Below are 21036 nucleotides of genomic sequence, written 5' to 3'. Positions count from 1 at the left end.
AGCTTTCTGGTTGGGAAGGTGCTCTTGCGAGGGCCCTAATTCCTTTAAGTGCTTTTCAAACATGGAAAAAAGCACCTGAGGAGCTTCTAAATCTTTTGTGGGTCGGCATTCTGGTAAATATATCTTGTATAGTTCCTTATTTTTGGTTTGTTTCTTATCATGCTTGTATCTTGAATTTTTTTGGTTTGTTCATTACTCAGATTAGATTCAATATAGATGTTAAGTATAGGAAGGCAGTTTTGAAATCAATTGGAGTTCGTTGGAGGACCTTCAAGAATATGCTTACGAAGAAGTTTATCTTCCCTTTTAAAGTGATCAAGATGCATTTACAAATCCACCTAAAAAATATAAGATAAGGAAACCCGACTGGCATGCATTTGTGAAATCGAGATTAACGGGAGAGTTCCAGGTATATCATAAATTTTATTAGAATAGAATTTTCAGTAAATTGGTTATGTTTATTCATGCGTACTTGTGAGATATATATACTAAGAATGCATGTAAACCATTTTTGAAAGGAGAGAAGCAAATTACAATCAAGACGAAGGAAAATGAATAAGTATAACCATCGAATCGTGAGGCTTGGATATCTTTGGCCTAGAAGATAAATTGGTAAGTACTTGCACAAATCTTTTAAATATCAATTTATATATTGAACGTAGCATATACTCTACAAATAATTGGACTTTCTATTTATATGTTTTCTAATAGAAAGAAGAGTTGGGAGAATCTTTTGATGAGGATGATAGAGCTAATTTGTGGCTTTTAGCTCGTCAAGACAAGAATGGTGGATATTATGATGATGATACGAGGGAAGTGGCAAAAAAAAATTGTAAGTTGTTTATATCCTTTTATAGATATTTGAGTATATGTACTTATGTGTAATGTGTAGTAATACTATTAGATATAGCAAACATGTAGTAGGTTGTGTGCTGGTATTTCTAACACCGTTTCCAGCTCTTTTGTCTCACCTGAGTCCCTACCTTATGTACTCTCTGTTTGCATCATCTCCTTAGTTTTATTGCCTATGGCTTCTACTGAGGTGGGTTGACATATGTTGTCATTCTGCTTCTCCGTTTGCTCTTCTCTTGCTGCTGCACTCTCCTTAGATTCTTTGCTATTCTCTCCCCCCTCATGAAGGAAGTAGATTGATCAACAGTCTGCGAGCTCCCTTCCCCTTGATTTTTTCGAGCTCGACATCTATGTTTCTTGCTAGGAGACTCCCATCCAGTTTTTTATCTTGATTTTCTGTGTCCTTGATTTTCTTGTCTTGATTTCCTGTGTCCTTGTTTTCTGATCTTGTTGTTTTCTGATCTTGCTGTTTTCTGATGGTCAAATGGTCAAATGTTTGTTGTTTTCTGATCTTGCTTTTTTTTTTTGGGAACTCGTCAAATGGTCGTCCTATCAAACACATAGCATTAATACTCTTTCTTTTCCCAAAGATGCAGCTATTTAGGGAGTTCAAGTACAATACTCCAAAGATCCCTGACCTTTAAGGTTATTTCAAAGATAAACAGTATCAATAGTAAAGATATTGACTTAGTCTCCTTCTAAAAGTTAAAACAATGCAGGCATGTTCAAAACAACAAACAAGAAACCTCGCAAGTATATCCAATCAAGTAATCCCCGGCCTATTACAATATATGATCACCAAAAAAGTCATACAGAAAAAAATGTGCAAATTCTAAAGTTGTCGCCACCACAAACCACAGGCAATCCTAACAAGTTCTACCACTTGCCACAAGCCTTGTTTGCAATGTTGTTTGATAGCCAATCCAGGCCCTCATAAAGGCCTTCTCCAGAGGTTGCACAAGTACTCTGATCAATGGCTTATCTAACGATGATATATATTGGACTGATAGAGTATAAGACCCCCTTAAGTTTCTTTTATGTTCCGATTGTCACTTTAATTAAGTAAAAGTTCAATTGACGTGCAGGACCAACTAAAAAAAGAAGAGGCTAATGGGAAATTAGTAACCCAAGGAAGCGACGATGTTCTTGCGAAGGCACTAGGGACTCCAGAACATTGTGGAAGGGTAAGAGCAGGAGGTAAGTATGTCACTCCAACAACTTACTTCAATATCCCGAAGAAAGGGTCAAAGGCACATAGAGCAGAGATGGAATCCAGGATCCGTAAGAAAAAAGATGAGAACAAGGCGTTAAAGGAAAGAGTGAGACAGTTAGAGGCATTAGGTATTATACAAGGAATTACCACCAACGTGCCATAACTAGAGAAAGTTGCTTCCAACAGTTCTAAAAATGAGGGAAGAAAGTTTAATGTCAAGCCCATTGGGTGACCAACTATCTAATGGTGCTAACAACAAGACAAATTATGAATGTCTTAACATTGAACTTGAAGCAAATGTGAGAAAGAAGTGCAAACAGGTAAATTTTTACACTTGTGATTATATAATGCAAATAGGTAATTATATTTAATAACTCAAACTATCCAATGCGTAGACAAAGAGCAGTGCTAAATCAAAAAGCGACGAGGGAATCTCAAAACCTAAATATGGAAAGGAGCAGGTATATGTTACTTAATGTTTAAACCGTAAATGTTGTTTTATGTATATAATTGTTCAATTTTACTTTTATTTTTTTGTTAGGCTATGGGCTTGAAAAACAAGAGTGTTGCTAAAACCAAATGCAAAGTGGCGGTCGTGAAACCTACTCTAGGAAATGAGCAGGTACTTGTTATTTTAGTGTAAACTACAATAACTAGTTGTACTATCAATATTAGTGTATGATTTTCATTGTGTGTTTATTAGGCTATGGGCTCAAAATGTGATGTGGCAATCCCAAAACCTAAATCAAGAAATGTGGCGGTAAATGTTGTGTAATTTCTATAGTGAGTTATCATGGTATTCTAGGATATTTGAACTTATCATTATTGTTATATTTGTCATTGATATCAAAAGTGTAAGTGGCTTTGGAGTCAAAAGACAATGTTGTTGCTGATGCTAGTCTCATTGAGGGGTCAGGACTAGACGAGAAGATCCATAACGTTACATTGGGGGAAGGATATGTACGTGTTCATATTATACGTGCAATTTCAGTAATAGCCATTTTGCCAAGACCAGTTCTTGATGATGATGTTACCACTGTTGGAGGAGCGGTTGGTTACATTGTGGCTTGGCCTCGGGAATTTGTGCTACTTTGTGATAATGCAATATCAAAACCTAAGTCGGGAAATGAGCAGGTACTTGATATTAACATGTTTACTAAAGGTTATACACTCACCATATTATTATGCTTGTTAGGCTATTCGCTCGAAGGACAATAACAAGGTTCTTGAAGCCAAAAAGGACATGCCAATCTCTAAGTCTAAATCAGGAAATGCGAAGGTAAACTCTGTGTAATGTCCATAATTAGTGACCATAGTACTCTATTGTCTCCAAACTTACTATTATCGCTACGTTTGTCGTAGTTTCCAATGTGTAAGTTAATTTTGGAGTCAAAAGGCAATGTTGTTGCTAATGCTAGTCTAATTGAGAGGTCAGGAGCAGATGAAATGATAAATGATGTTAGATTGGGGGAAGGTTATGTGCGTGTTCAAATTATACGTGCAATTTTTGCAACTACCCTTTTGCCAAGACCGATTTTTGATGATGACATTACCACTGTTGGAGGTGCGGTTGGGTACCATGTGGCTTGGCCTCGTGACTTTGTGCTGCTTGAAAATATGGTAAAACATTTAACACTTTTTACATATATCTATAACTATTTATTCTTTTTTTTCCTATAACTATTTATTCTTATTATGAGTTGTTTTTTTTTTTGTTAGATTGATGAAGTTGAATGTGATGAGTTCGATGAATGTACGCTGAAAGAGTTTGGGGTTTTGTGGGGGAAGTGTAATGAAAGAAAATCACATAAGTCAAATGGACACTAGGGTTTTTGAGCGTGAGTTGCAATTTTTTATCGCCAAAGATGAGATCATGGATGTTTGTCAACCTAAGAATTTGTTGAATGCCAATTGCATTATTGCTTATATCAGGTGTGTCAAATATTTTTGATTGATGGGTTGTTTGATTACTCCTCTTCGATGTGTAGATGTACTAATGTTTACTTTCCCTTTTAGATATTTGTTTGAGAAATATGAAAGTTCTCAACAAAGGTTTGGATTTTGCTATCCCGCTGATTTCAGCCGTTATGGTGATAAGAAAGAGATGAGCCGTTTTGTCTTGAATAGATTACAGGCAAGACAAAGAGACCAAGTTATTTTCCTTCCTTACAACCCAGGGTAAACATGTTGGCTATGTTAATTAAGATCTGTTGGATCTCATTAATTTTGTTTTATATTATTTTGTGATGCTATTGTTCTATATATGATTTTAGGAATCATTGGGTCTTGGTAATGATTGACGTAAGTGCAAAAGAAGTATATTATCTTGATTCAATTGGATGTGAACCGAATATAAACCTAAAAGTGGTGGTGAACACGTGAGTTGATTTTTACTTTTACTTTTAATTTTTGTATGATACGTACATATGCCTACATCTTTTAACATATTGAAATTCTTCTTTAGTGGGATCAAAACACTAGCATTGGGTGAAGGAAAGAGAGTGGAACCAAAATGGCAGCGTGTCCAGGTAAATAAGCATTACATGAATATACAATGTAAATTATAGTCCATTATCGATCAAATGTTGATCAACAATTTTTTGATGTTGGTGTGGAGTGCCCTAAACAACCAGGAGATTTTGAATGTGGATATTACGTCATGCGGTTCATGAGACACTTTATGAAGAACCCTAATCAATCACTTAAAACAAAGGTTAATAGTTGTTATTTCTCATACTAATTGCAAGTATATAAAAAGAACAGAGATGATTGTAATTTCTTTGTTGACTTATGTAGCTAATGGAGTTGGCTAACACTAGGACATATGCAAGCGCGGACCTTATTGAAATTCGTATGGAGTTTATCGAGTACATCGAGAAATTTATCTCGGCATAGGTATGTTCACCATTTATATATCTTTTATGTTTGATAGGTATTTGGGGGTTGTATATAAAGCTTTAGTCTGAAATTTTTCCACCATACATTTCGAATTTAGGTATGATTTCTTATGTTCTTTCCTTTGCTTATTAGCTAAAGGGTTATTTGTTGTCGGGAAAAGGAGCTCAAATGGTACTTTAGAATAATAGGGACTAATAGCCAAATCCGGGCTTTTTGAGTTTGTAGCTAGGCTGACTACTCTCTAGCTTCCGGCTATTCTTCCTTCTCTTATGGGACTTGAAGCCAAGTAAAGGCAACTTGCTTTGTTGAGTTATAGTCTTTAAGATATAGGACTTAGGCGGGGAACCTCAGTTAAACAAACTAGTAATCTTAGGCTTCGCTACCGACTTATCAACCAGACAAGTAAACTACCTTAACCCCCGAAATCTAAGTAAGGAGTTGGCAGCGTTTGAGCTAGGAGTTGAACCAAGGCCGCTATTCGGACTTAGAGATAGTAGTTCCCAAGTATGATATGAAATAGGAAGGATAAAGGCCTTGTCCTACTCTAATACAAGTAAGTAGCTAACGCTTACCTTAATCCCTTTAAAGTAAGGATTTTGAAGCTCGGGGAGCAAGAGTAATCAGTAGTTTCTACAGCCCGGGGAGCTAGTCCCAGAAGCTGGCGGGGAGTTTGAGTTCTTTACAAGACGGATGGGAACTCAGTAGCTAACAAGTGTGCCCCGAGTGGAATCCTACTTATACTCTTTCTACTATATTGGCGGGATGGGTGCCAAGTTATTAGTAGCTAGGCAGCTAAAAAGGCGTAGTAGTTCAGTCAGTCAGTCGGGGCATGAAGCTCTGAGGTTCTATTTTGCGGTCGTGAGACGAGAGGTCGAGGCAACTTGTTATATAGGTAGCCGGCGTGTTAATAGATCTTCTTCTATACTAGTAGTAGGTAGTGGGTGAATCGGTTTCTTAGGTTATTAGGCTTAGTTTTTTTATTAGAAGGATAAGCACGGTTATTGCCGTTTGTCCCAACATCCGGCCGAGGTAGGCTACTAACTTGCTCGTTAGAAGTAGTTAACGAACGGAAATAAGGCCATTTGATGTCTATAAGTGAAGATTGGATGGATGCCCGCTCCTTCAATACAGTGCAGAGCCAGCCTGCACTCCTTCAATCTTGACTCAAGACGCAAAGTATTCATGGTGGTGGGACAACCATATACCAAAGAATTCAAAATGGCTTCAGGAAAATCTTACGGTATTGCTTTCCCATTACTAGTTTTGGCTACATTTCGTTTGAGAATGTTGCGTGTTCGATCCTTGTTACGTTCATATAGATAAAAAAAAAAAGTGCATTTGTCTTTTTTTCTAATGAGCGAAAGTCGCGAGGTTTTTCCTTGCTAAAGGATTATATGATACAAAGGTTTAGCTGCAGAGGTTTGGATGCATTAGTTTGTCTATCTTTATCCATTGTCGGTCCTTTCCACGCTCTCTCATCACTAAAACCCAGTTGTTGTGTTCTCAAGTCGTTTTTATCATGAAATTGGTACCTCTTGGAAATTTGTATTCTTTTGTATCAAGGTTCAAAAACACACTTTGGTTTTTATATACTTGCTCAGTTGCACCATAAAGGCATATACGTAGAGTAATCCAATCTGAAACTATAATGGGTTAGTAATGTTCATCGATAACATTTCGATCAATGATGCACGTAATGGAATTCTCGATCAATGATGTTCAATTCGTAACAGATATGGATTCCAAGGTCAAAGCAATGTTCAAGCTCATTGAAGAAGATGCGATTCTTTTGCGAGAGCGGCGGAGATGTACTACAAGAAACGCGTCGAGCTAATGAAACGGGTCGAAGAGTTCTACCGAGCTTATCGTGCTTTAGCGAGAAAGATACGATCACTTGATACAGAGCACTCCATCGGGCCCATCAAACCATGGCGTAAGCGTTTCCCAACCAAGTTCCTTTTGTACTACCTCGATGATTCACCATCCTCCATGGCGAATCGAGACTGAACGCGACACTCACGAGATGACACGCCCCCATGCGTGCATCCCTTGACCCTAATGATTTCTGAAGGATGCTTTGGGTTTGTCATCGCCCCGGTTTACCTCTGTTAGTAGAAATGGGGCATACTCGATGAATATGATCACTTTATAAGCAAAAGGGATTGAAGCGGCTCAATGAGTTGTTTGGATCAGGAGAAGGAAGGGTTAGAAAAGGCCTCCATTTTCATGATGATGACGGAATGGACTTTGAGAGCTAGAATCTCAAGGCAAAGGTAGCTGCAGAGTCGGTAAGAGCATAAATGCCGAGATGAAGTTCGGACCCTAAAGGATGCCCTTGCAAAATTAGAAGCGAGAAAAGGAGTGAAGGGCTAAGCGAGGCTTAACGGTTGCTTTTCTTGATCTTTCCCCGATTGGGCGAGACGGTTGCTGTAAGTTAGCCAATTTCACTCTGTCTCTTCATCTTCTTTTTCTTTCTTATCGAAAGGAGTGAAAGGCTTCCGGTGGGGATCCCAAGCGTTATTTATTTAGCTCTTTCTTTTGATTCCTCTATGCCTAACAAAACCAGAGCAAACCATTTATAGAAGAGTAAAAAAAAGCATTCTTGCTCTTATCTTCCTCCTTCGTGTAGTAAGGGATTGTAATAGGTAGCTAGCCCGAGTCCGATCCTCCTCCCTTCTTTGGATCGATTCGATCCATTGGACTCTTAGGAGGGGAGATGGCCCCTTTGCGGGAATGCATCTAGTTCTTGTCCATTTTCCTTGCTTTGCTTCCTTTCTTCCTTCTTTCCGTAATGAGTGTAATAAGGCCTGTAAAGCTTCTTGTTTTCACTTGCTAGTCTTAGATTGAACCATTCTCATTGCCTCTATCCCTATGATGGTGAGGGGAGTTTTTCTTCTAATGCTTCCGATTGGAAATTCCTTACTCTATCTTTTCTAGTATCGGGTCAGATTTCACTAAAAAGAGTTACTACCTCAAGTTTTTTTTTTTGCCTTTTTACGGTTAGTTCATCTTTGATATGTCCTTGAGTCCAATGAGGCTAAAGAGTTAGAAGTTTTAGACTCCAAGAGCAAGTGGTCTAACCCGAACTACTAGTAACGGATTTGCCTGCAATTGAGTAAAGGGGAATGGAACTCTTGTTTGAGAACTTTAGCTACGGACTTAGGTTAGCTAGCTCGGCTTCTCCTATGGCTATTTGGATTAAGGAAGTAGGGTAATGCACAGACAAAGAGGCCTAATCTAATAATGGTGAGTCGAATCGGTAGCGGCAGCCGTCCAAGGCTTTTATGCCACCTAAAGGCCTAAGATAGGAGAATGAGGTTCATGTTTAAGTATCCTCGGGTTTTTTGTCTATATTCTTTGCTTTAGCGATTGAGTTCCTTTTTCGAAAGTGGTAGCCTATACCTTTTAGTGCTGGCTAGTTAGTACATATCGATATATCCTACTGAGTGGTGTAATGCGTTATTTGGGGCTTAACCAATATGATTCTCTGTCATAGTTGATTGTATCTCTTTCATTTAGTAGTTATTGACTTAGTGTGCTAACACATTGTTTGTGATTTTTTTTAATCTTGTGTAAAAGTTGTTATATGATTATATTTTTAGTTTAGTTATTAAACAAACTAACACATTCTTCTTCATATTGTTTTTAGGTTATAAGTGAGATAACACGGTAGCTCAATTAAGTTTGTTTGAGATGGATCGGTTGATTAGCAATTTGTTGGATGGGTTATGTAAATTACATTGTTGTTGGATTATGAGACTTGATTTTGAATCAAGTGCTTACTTTTATTTAATTTTTTTTTTTCCGTGAATAAATCATGTAATATGAACAAGTTCTTGGAATGATTTATGTTAGTAATAAAAGTATGATTCTTGTTTCCGTAATGGACTCTAGTTGTCAAGTGTCCGAATGTATTGGTGGTGTCGGAATGTATTGGTTTATAGGAATTTTCAGATTTTTAGGAAAAAAAAAAAAAAAAGTTATGTTATGGCTTCCAAAGAAAGAAGACCGTCGTGGCATACCAATTCTTGATGGTTTTTAGTGTTATTTTCTTGACGCTTTTGTTTCTCTCGGGATGACACTTAAATAAAAAAACAGTCATAAATGAAGGTTTATTTTTTGACACTTTTTCTAATAAATTATGACGGTTAAGTAAAACATGTCATGCAAAAGGATCCAGTTATGACGTTTATAAATGAGTTTTTGTCATATTAAATTCGAGCTTTGATGTCAGCTTCTCTAGAACCGTCATCAAAATTATGACGCTTTTGGTTAACTTTTATGACGGGCTCTATAATGACGGTAGTTTTTTTAATGAAAAAATGTCATTAAACCTGTTTCATGACGACTAAAAGCAGTCATCACAAGTCATTTTTTTAGTAGTGACATCGTGTTTGGCCTCAAGTGACTATAAATTGCTTGTATACGACACAAACATTTGTATAATGTCGTATGTATGTAATTCTCAATGTCATATAGTTGTCAAAGTGACATACATAAGACTTTTTATAACGCCAAATTTAATCTATATGTCATTCAGAATGATATACCTTTACTATTTCAAATTGAATAAATTGCACTATAATAAGCATAATGTATAATATTGTATGTAACATGACATATACCATATGTATGTAATTCTCAATGTCAAGTTTGATTCACATGCGATATGTCATTTGGAATGACATATACTTTTACTATGTCATCTGGAATGATATAAGTATTGACTTGTTTCAACACCACATCATGTTTGGCCTTAATTGACTCTAAATTGTTTGTGTATGACAGAAAATTTTACATAATGTCATATGTATGTAATTCTCAATGTCATTGTTTTTTTTTCATATAGTTGTCAAAGTGACATACATAAGACATTTTCTAACGCCAAATTTAATCTATATGTCATTCAGAATGACATACATTTACTATTTCAAATGGAATAATATAATAAGCATAATGTATAATATTATACTATAAATTGTAATGACTCTAAATTACACTATAATAAGCATAATGTATAATATTGTATGTAAGTATGTAACGTGACATATATATCATATGTATGTAATTCTCAATGTCAAGTTTGATTCATATGCCATTTGGAATGATATATACTTTTACTATGTCATCTGGAACAACATAAGTACTTACTTGTTTCAACTTTCAACACCACATCGTGTTTGGCCTCAAGTGACTCTCAATTGCTTGTATACGACACAAACATTTGCATAATGTCGTATGTATGTAATTATCAATATCATATAGTTGTCAAAATGACATAAGACTTTTTCTAACGCCAAATTTAATCTATATGTCATTCAAAATGATATACATTTACTATTTCAAATGGAATAAATTACAATATAATAAGCATAATGTATAATATTATATGTAACATGAACATATACCATATGTATGTAATTCTCAATGTCAAGTTTGATTCATATCCGATATGTCATTTGGAATGACATATACTTTTACTATTTCATCGGGAATGATATAAGTATTGACTTGTTTCAACACCACATCATGCATGTTTGGCCTTAAGTGACTCTAAATTGTTTGTGTATGACAGAAAATTTTACATAATATCATATGTATGTAATTCTCAATATCATATTTTTTTTCTTCATATAGTTATCAAAGTGACCTACATAAGACTTTTTCTAATGTCAAATTTAATCTATATGTCATTCAGAATAACATACATTTACTATTTCAAATGGAATAACATAATAAGCATATTGTATAATATTACACTATAAATTGCAATGACTCTAAATTACACTATAATAAGTACAATGTATAATATTGTATGTAACGTGACATATATCATATGTATATAATTCTCAATGTCAAGTTTGATTCATATGCCATTTGGAATGATATATACTTTTACTATGTCATCTAGAACAACATAAGTACTGACTTGTTTCAACACCACATCATGTTTGGCCTCAAGTGACTCTAAATTGTTTGTATACGACACAAACATTTGCATAATGTCGTATGTATGTAATTCTCAATGTCATATAGTTGTCAAAGTGACATACATAAGACTTTTTCTAATGCCAAATTTAATCTATATGTCATTCAGAATAACATACATTTACTATTTCAAATGAAATAAATTACACTATAATAAGCATAATGTATAATATTGTATGTAACATGACATATACCATATATATGTAATTCTCAATGTCAAGTTTGATTTATATACAATATGCCATTTGAAATGACATATACTTTTACTATGTCATCTGGAATGATATAAGTATTGATTTGTTTTAACACCACATCATGTTTGGCCTTAAGTGACTCTAAATTGTTTGTGTATGACAAATTTTTTTACATAATGTCATATATATGTAATTCTCAATGTCGTATTATTTTTTTCATATAGTTCTCAAAGTGACATACATAAGACTTTTTCTAACGCTAAATTTAATCTATATGCCATTCAGAATGACATACATTTACTATTTCAAATGGAATAACACAATAAGCATAATGTATAATATTGTATGTAACGTGACATATATTATATGTATGTAATTCTCAATGTCAAGTTTGATTCATATGCCATTTGTAATGATATATACTTTTACTATGTCATCTGGAACAATATAAGTACTAACTTGTTTCAACACCACATCATGTTTGGCCTTAAGTGACTCGAAATTGCTTGTATACAACACAAACATTTGTATAATGTCGTATGTATGTAATTCTCAATGTCATATAGTTGTCAAAGTGAAATACATAAGACTTTTTATAACGCCAAATTTAATCTATATGTCATTCAAAATGATATACATTTACTATTTCAAATGGAATAAATTACACTATAATAAGCATAATGTATAATATTGTTTGTAACATGACATATACCATATGTATGTAATTCTCAATGTCAGGTTTGATTCATATGCGATATGCCATTTGGAATTACATATACTTTTACTATGTCATTTGGAATGATATAAATATTGACTTGTTTCAACACCACATCATGTTTGGCCTTAAGTGACTCTAAATTGTTTGTGTATGACAGAAAATTTTACATAACGTCGTATGTATGTAATTCTCAATGTTTTTTTTCATATAGTTGTCAAAGTGACATACATAAGACTTTTTCTAACTCCAAATTTAATCTATATGCCATTCAGAATGACATACATTTACTATTTCAAATTGAATAACATAATATGCATAATGTATAATATTACACTATAAATTGCAATGACTCTAAATTACACTATAATAAACATAATGTATAATATTGTATATAACGTAACATATATCATATATATGTAATTCTCAATGTTAAGTTTGATTCATATGCCATTTGGAATGATATATACTTTTACTATATCATCTGGAACAACATAAGTACTAACTTGTTTCAACACCACATCGTGTTTGGTCTCAAGTGACTCTAAATTGCTTGTATACGACACAAACATTTGCATAATGTCGTATGTATGTAATTCTCAATGTCATATAGCTGTCAAAGTGACATACACAAGACTTTTTCTAACGCCAAATTTAATCCATATACTATTCGGAATGACGTACCTTTACTATTTCAAATGGAATAACATAAATACAACCTATTCCAACACCACATGAAATTTGGTCTATTACTATAAATATCTTGCATGACACAAAAATAGGCATAATGTCATATGTGATTTCTCATTATCATATATGTCTTACGCTTATTAAAATGACATACACAAAATTTTGTCAAGCCATATATATCATTTAGAAATTTAGAATGACATAAGTCTTGTTTCACGCCAAATCAAATTTGCTCTAATCTGACTCTACATTGTTTGTGTTACACAAAAGTAGATATAACTACCTCATGCCCATGACACAAGATACTTGTTTCACACATCCTTACCATCTTCAACCCCATAAAAATTCTAGTTAAATTTTTAGATAACCACAAAGCAATGTGTAATGTTAAAACACAGCTACTCATTACTTTTAATTTTACATCATTCAGGTGTCACCAATCTCACCTATTCTATTACTCTTTGACTTGCCCTCTCATTATAGTAAAAGGCCTTGTTGATGGGAGGAGCATTTTCTAATAGCGCTAAATCAGCTCCAAAATTGCATTTTCCCCATGTATGAACTTACAAAGCACTATTTTCCTAGTTGATTGCCTCCATCTAGGTGCATGTTCCTATATAACTAAATCTCCATCAAAAGATGTATCCTAATTATGGTTCCAAGTCTTCTCTACCGCTTAATTATGGTGTAGAAAATTTCAGTGGTTTAGCAGGCTTGGAAGATATTGGAACCTACTAGAAAACCTCTTAGGTCGTTGAGTACTTGAAAAACCACCAATACATCACCAAGAAAAAAATAAAAATAAATAAACTTCCAAAGATTATAAAACATAAATAATGAACCGAGTGTGTTACCATTATTATCATAATTAAAGGTATTTCACATATTTATACAAATATATACCTGAACAAAAAGTGATGTATCATTAGCTTCGAGTATGAAACCATCAAAGAGGATAAAAATGCCTAGGAAATATACCCATAAAAAATCTATCACAAAATACAACATCAAAAAGAGCCAATAAGAAAATTTTATATGAAAAACAGTGAATCCAATCCTAATATAAAATATATGAGGTGTTACTTCACTGATATTATAGAAATCCATGTGAACACACTTGCTCATAAAATATAATCAATGGATTTTGATCCCCACCATACGACTTGTTTTAACAACACACATTTCACAATATTGTATGGCAAGCATGATAGAATAGATTTTGTTATGCCAATATACTAAACACCATGCAACGTGAAGCTCCATCTCTTTCTATAGCTCTTCCCTTATTCTTAGGAACTATTGCAGTATGGGTTATAATAGGAAATACAAATTACTACTTTACACGTGTTTTTTCAATAAAAAAAATAATAATAAAAAAATAATAATTGGTAGAAAAATAGTTATGGATCCTTGTATAGTTGATTTTCTTAAGTTGTAGGTGGAGTAGATCTCTCTATTCAAGGATATTCAAATAATATTTAGGTGCAAAACGTACAATTTTGAGTATAACTTTTCTGTTAGTTAGCAAGTGAGTATTTGTCCAAAGGATGAATGTGTTCTATTCATTTTGCTCTTAAGCTCATAGCGTTAATGCATATAAACAAATAGATATCTCTAAATATATTAAAAAAAAATGTTGTCTCTAGTAGTATAGTATACTCCTCTAGCTAGTGACTACAAAGTTAATAACAAAGTCAGATTTTTGAAGAGTTTGGTGTTTGGAGGGGTGTTGGTGCACTTAACCTATTTTTGCCACCCTATAATGTCACGCTCCAAATTTCATAATGACTGAATACCAAAGACACGTGGCATATACAGTCATTACAAAACTCAAGACGTGATACGGACTAACCAAACAAAACCCAAACTATACAAAAACAGAAAAATTCTACAAAATTTTTGGCAAAATCTCCTATATATTTTCAACATTTTCATAAACTTAAATCCTATCATAACCTGTAAATCATAACAATATATATATCTCATTGTTTAACCGAGCTACTTAACCATCTCGACAAATACCAAAACAGCTAAATAACCCTTACGCCTCAGAGACAATTTAGTTCCTTCCCTCGGAAGGCATTAGTTTCTCTAACGCGTTTAAAATCTACCAAAAACATAGTATAATTTACATCAGGATTGTTAGTTCCTCTATACATTGTGAGGCGTCCTTTTATCAAAGTTAACCAACAAATGAAATAAATTTACCTTGTTCAAAAATCTTTATATGGCGATCCGCCCTTTCAAGAAAATTAGTATGTTTACTATCCTGCAAAACATATTTTTAAACGAATAAAAAATTGCTAGCATTTAAAATATTTCAAATTTAACCACATAAGATTCATTATAACATTCCACAACAATATCAGACCACGATAGTCACATCTACACACTGTTGTGACTGACACATATATCCATCTGTCTCCTCGCATAACCAGCACCCACTCTCAATAACAAACACCCATCTCAGTTGGGATATCAACTCAGGCTCACAAAACGCTGAGAGAGTTGGATATATGCGTTCGCGTGCTACATATCATATCTCTCGCCTACTTTTGAGGTCGAAGATTAAAATAACCACTCTTGAGTTAACGGGCTATACCTGTCCACCTTGGTGATCAGTCAAGGAATTTTTCTAACACCTTGAACTTAACAAGATATTTTCAACAGGCATTCTCATTAATGCCAAGCCCAATAAAAATATATTAAATAAAATCAGGAGTCGTGGTGGACTAAGGACTACAAACAAGCATACAAATTATTATCTTTAGGCATATAAAAGTTTACAAAAGAAAAATATTCAACTTATACCATGGCATTAAGCAAACCACCACTAGGAAATTCTCAAGGAACCAAAACAGTATCACAACTGAAAATAAAATGAAACCAAAGTACACTAAGGCAATTACAAGCCTCTTCATAGTATACCTTACAATACACATTTATCAATACACAATCCAAGCTTCATCAAACTTTTTTAGGTATATCATTCAATACCCATTTATAAATAATAATAATACAAGCTTAATCCATTTAAATTCTTATACCCTCTTCAGAACCCCTAAGTTCCCGTGGTAGCACCACCACTGCACCACCACCAATAAATATTAGATTTCCACAAAATCTGAACATGACCACCATCACATATAAATACAATACCACAAGACCACTGTTTAGTTTAAGCAGTTCAAAGGAAAACAACAATACTATTTAACCCTTACGTACATCAAGATGAATAGTTCATCTTACTTTCCGAGATTCACGAGATAGTTTCTCGTTTAAGTAGAGGCATATAGTTTCTTAACTCGTATGTAAAACACAAGATCATATATATAAAACACATCCATATGCATACATCCATATATATTATGCATATGTCGGATTCACAAAACTAAAAAACATAATATATATTATAGCAGTTGGTCGACCAACTCTTCAACTAAGTTGTACCTTCAACTAAGGTTGCCTACATATCCAATCTTTCAAGATTAGAATCAAGCCTTACGTAGCTTTACTTTATATAAACATTCATATTCCGAACCTCATATATTCCCTAAGGCATATCTAATACTAGCACAGTAAAAATACTTCCAAGTTCAATCAACATTCGTTATGAATTAATTGCATATTTCAACAAGAGAACTTATCTAGAGCTCTCTTCATAACTCTAGGGTACAAAATAGTCTCCACGACATCCAAGCATAAAATTCCTCAAACAATAAAGCAAATCCGAAAGCAATATGCATAAATCTCATTATATTTACAAATAATAAAACCAGCGGCTTAGATCATCTAAAAATAGTTACAACAAGTTCCAAATACTCCGACAATAATATATATAAAATTTCAGCCTTAATGATGCACGATGAACCTATAAGTCAAACTTGCTCAAAATGAATTTTACTATACTTTTGGGTCACAAAAAACTATCTTAAGAACCATGTTGTTCAAAATAAAAACCACTACCTAAAAGTAGGTTACAAACAGCGTACAAAACACCCAGGAATGATTTAAGAAGCTCTTAGTTCATTTCGATAAATATTCCTCAAAATAGGTTCGGGCACCTAGAAAAAGGACATTGTACATTTTCTAGCCAACTTGTCAAAACAAAAACTTACCCTACATTTATCCAAATGATACACCACTTGATTATTTAGAAACCAGTATATGTACACTTACTTTTTCGTGTAGAACTCGAAGTCCCAATCTCATTCCTATCTAGGAATAAATATAGCTCAAACTTGCTAAAAAATCCTAATTTCAGCAAACTAAAATTCTAACGCAATATCTTCCGAAGAGCACAACTCTTTCCACAGGTATCCAAAAGCAACAAGACTTTTTGCGTTGAAAAGCTAACATACAGAACTTACTTTCTTATATTTTACAAAAAATCTCAATCTCGTTCTAAATATACGAAAACTGGACTCGAACTTAGTGCGCAGAAACTGATTTCTGACGCACTATTTTCTGCCATCCAAACTTCTAGACATCATAACTAATTCCATAGGCCTCAAAATGCGATGAGGCCAATTGGGATGGAAATCAGACTCACAAAACTTACTTTTTCATGTTTTCCCGAACACCTAACTCTCATCCCAACTATATAAAAATTGGACTATAATATAGTGCACAGAAACTATTCATGAAGCGCAAATTTCTGACGCACAGACTTATGGAGCTCATATCTTTCTCTACACACACCCAAATGATCTGATTTTTGGATGTACTTCTCCTACATGTCTTATATCTACCATAAAAATTTCAAATCGTTTGAATACGGGAAAGTCAGTCAATTGGCTGTTTTATATCAGCATGGCAGATTGAGAAGAAAACAAATAGTTCACTTCCTAAAACCATAGTATACATGAAATACCAAAAATATTCAAAATCAAAGTATAACCTAAGGATTTCAACAATGATTAACCAACACATACAATAAATTTGGTATATTTATCTTAAATCAATAAAAAAGAAGATAGAATAAATAAGAGAGTAGAAAATAACTCACTAAAGCATGCATTGGCTACCAAACATTGACACCCAAAGAAAATTTTTAGAACTCCACATGATTCCTTCAATTCTTATTTCTTCTTACCTAATTTGTCTTCAATTTCTTCCTACAATTGAATCCCTCCTACGTCTAATTATGTAAAAGTGTTTCTTTCTTTCCATTTCTTCTCATTATCTCTCTGAGGGTTTTAACACCATGAAAGAGGAAGCTCTCCCCTCACTTTTTGTCTCATCTCTCAGTTTATTCAAAACAAAAAAAATCGAAATTTGCAAAACAGCCCCTTCCAAAATAATATTTGTAGAAAAGTCCTTATCAGGTTAGAATTTCCAAAAAAGACCCCTAAAATCAGTTATTAGAAGAAAGTCTAAACAGGGCGGAATGTTACATATAACAACGCTATACTTGCTCATAATAGCTTCAATCAAACATAAAACTGAAAACTAAGAGAATTTTCTTTTGTCTATAATTACTTCTCTCTCTTCTTCTTAGGCAGCAAATTGAAACTAAATTGAATACATTAGGATTAGCGTTGAACACCTAGGGTATATCATGAGTGAATAAGAAAGTATATAAACTGTTGGATCGCTAATACTTCCCCTCACTTTCACCTATTTTTCCCTAGGTCTCTCTCTCTAGATTTGCCAAAAAGTCCCCTTTCTCTCTCTCTCACTGTTCTTTTTATACCCCTGGCCTTCTATCGTAGTCGTCCACCTATTCCCTCATCCCACACTCCCTCTTCTTCCACGTGTAGGGCTTCTACCGTGTACTTGCGAGTCCGCAGACCGATCTTATGCTCGTGAGTTCTCCGCATATCTTACCTCGGGCCCATTCTTCTGCTAATCCTCTACACCCTGGCTTCCACTACCACAGCCTACATCAGGCCAATATTACCCCCGATCCTTTATATCACAGACCCTACCACCACAGATACCCTTTCTCAACTCCACGACCCTATATAGTCCCAGGGTCAAGAATTCTCCTCACTTCTTTGCCTCCACTATTCATCGGTATGTGTGTGCTGCAGAGAGTACTCATCACATGCATCTTTTCATTACCTTTTCGTATTTTGAGCCTCCACATGTCACATCCGTTGAACCACCTGCCGACTCTTCGGTTTCTTCACCCTAAGGATTTTACCCTTTTACCCTTCCCTACTTAAAGTCCCGCTCATTTCTTCTTCCTTACTCTCTTCGGCTCAAGCTCGCTCATTTAACTATATGAGCCGAGCTCGAGCTCAAATTAAAGCTCGTGTAACAAATGAGCTTGATGAAGCTCGACTCGTTTAGCTCAAATAGCATATTTGTAATGTAAAATAACTGAGCGGCTCGGGCTCAGCTCGGCTCGAGCTCGTTTGTTTAACTATATGAGCCGAGCTCAAGCTCGAGCTCAATTTAAAGCTCATGTAATTAACAAGCCGAGCTTGAGCATGGTAAAGCTCGGCTCGTTTAGCTCGAATTCCACCCTTATTAAGAGGAACACCTCCTGGAGAAGGTTGTGCAGCCCAATGAATCACACCCTGCATTGATGTCGAATAAATGTCTATGTTAACACCATCATAAGTTTGAATATCAACTTAACTCTTTTATCAAGAAACTAAACTTTGACTTTGAATTCTAGAATGGATCGTACTCTACTCGGATCTCAAGAACAGTCTCCTTATCATTGCCATAAATAACTTAAGTGCATCTACATCTTATAGGGAAAGCAAACATTTATACAGCAAAGAAACATTGAATGCCAAAAGGTATTTCTTAATTAAGTCTGTGAGACTGACCCCTAATACAAGACAGCTTATATCTATGTGACCACCAGAATTCATATTCAAATCCTATAAATTTATTGGTTTGCTACTGGAAAGTTGTGTTTTATAGTGATTTATAACACTTCTTTAAAGGTAGGACATATATGTGATTCTAAGGAATTGGATTATCATAATAAACAACACTAGCACATGCATATGTTAACTTCCATGAATGTAGATATGCAATATAAAGTATATACTGTCAACAACTACATACATCCACTGCAAGTGCTAAAAAATATATATCAAATGAAGAAAAAACATCAAACAAAAATGTAAAAGAGTAAGGTGGTACTAGCACACATCTTAAACAAGTTTTGATAACATTATCACAGTCAGTGATGGATCCAGGGAGAGGGGACCCCAGAATTTGAAACAAATTATCAATATATAATAGAAGCAATTAAACTAGTGTAAGAAATATTTGAATCAATAAGGGACTAAAGGTTTTCCCTAAATTTTTTGATTGATAACAAAGCCTTGACAAATCAAGGAGAGCCTTGATTTTGAAAAATAAATATATTTCTATATGGTGGAAGTAGTTAAACTAGTGTAAGAAATGTTTGAATCGATAAGGATTTGCCCCCAACCTTTTTCACTTCACAATAAAGCTTGACCAACCAAAAAAAATTTAAGAATTAAGCTTGCAAAATGTATCAAGTGATTACAAAATATATCATAGTACTTGGTGTAGTAAAATTTCCATGCATAGTGGTAAAAGAAAAGCAATAAACCAGGGGGGTGAGTGGACATTTACATGAAACTAAAAATCCCTTCTAGGTTGGCACCCTATAAATAAAGCCCACTTATTATTTGACATTCAACCCAATTCAGTTGGACAGGAATTCTGCCAAGCAAATTGTTATTTCTCAACATGTTGAACAAGTTTAAGGAGAACTAAGCATAATAATGTATTATCATAAAAACAATATTCTAAACTTGCAGATGAAAAATAATGCAGATACTTACATTGTATCAATGTTTTGTTGTTGCCCTAGTTTAACGGGTATCTTGCCAGAAAGTTTGTTAAACGACATCACTCCAAGAGTCCAACATGAATCATTTCAGTGCAAATTGATGTGTGGGCTGGTTGAAGTTACTAACATATAGAACATACTTTCTTATAATTTAAATGTCATAATAGAATAATATAGAGAAGATCTTGTTCAAATTAAACAAAAGATGACTTTTGGACTTACATAATCTGAATACTTAGGCATAGAGATCTTCTTTGAGTTGAGTTTATACAATTTCTAATCCCCAACATAACCTGGTGGAACTATTGCAAGAACAAGTGCATTACTTTCTTCTAGTTCAGCAGCTACAAGAATTATTTTACTCAGACCCTGCAGAAGATGTACATAATTGTATTTAATAGGTGTTTTTCCACAACTTAATAATGAAACAGATAAAATTTATTAGCAAATCTCATGTTTCTTTAGTAGGAGCTTTGACGGTATTACCTCTTCTACGGGTTTCTCACTCTCTAGAGGAGAAGGTTCTTGATTTTGTGGGTGTGGCTTCTCTCCATGTTGTGGATCATTTTATTGTAATGGGATAAGGCTCACTAAGCCCCTCTCCTCCCCATGTTTCATCTTTAAAATTATAATATGGCAAGCCTCATTGGAAAATAAGAGGGAAAAAAGGTCCTTTCAATCCCCCCTACACACTCAC

At 34.3% G+C, this 21036-nt stretch overlaps 3 long non-coding RNA genes across 3 annotated transcripts; 2 read left to right on the top strand and 1 right to left on the bottom strand.

Annotated features, from left to right (window-relative positions):
- Positions 1 to 3865: 3865 nt before the first annotated feature.
- LOC147496232 (uncharacterized) lies at positions 3866 to 4423 on the top strand. The gene is made up of 3 exons (XR_015197162.1): positions 3866 to 3997; positions 4082 to 4243; positions 4339 to 4423. It is a non-coding gene; the product is annotated as an uncharacterized LOC147496232 (long non-coding RNA).
- An 85-nt stretch (positions 4424 to 4508) lies between these two features.
- Positions 4509 to 8738, top strand: LOC147496231 (uncharacterized). The gene is made up of 4 exons (XR_015197161.1): positions 4509 to 4593; positions 4683 to 4778; positions 4862 to 4960; positions 8613 to 8738. It is a non-coding gene; the product is annotated as an uncharacterized LOC147496231 (long non-coding RNA).
- A 10065-nt stretch (positions 8739 to 18803) lies between these two features.
- On the bottom strand, positions 18804 to 21011 carry LOC147496230 (uncharacterized). The gene is made up of 4 exons (XR_015194567.1): positions 20826 to 21011; positions 20562 to 20708; positions 20332 to 20401; positions 18804 to 19077 (listed from the first exon to the last, which is right to left on the bottom strand). It is a non-coding gene; the product is annotated as an uncharacterized LOC147496230 (long non-coding RNA).
- Positions 21012 to 21036: the final 25 nt, after the last annotated feature.

This window comes from Coptis chinensis, chromosome 5 (genome assembly GCF_015680905.1).
Source record: "Coptis chinensis isolate HL-2020 chromosome 5, ASM1568090v1, whole genome shotgun sequence".
Lineage (NCBI taxonomy): Eukaryota > Viridiplantae > Streptophyta > Magnoliopsida > Ranunculales > Ranunculaceae > Coptis > Coptis chinensis.
The sequence above is the reverse complement of the archived record's forward strand: the minus strand, read 5'-3'. Positions and strand labels throughout refer to the sequence as shown.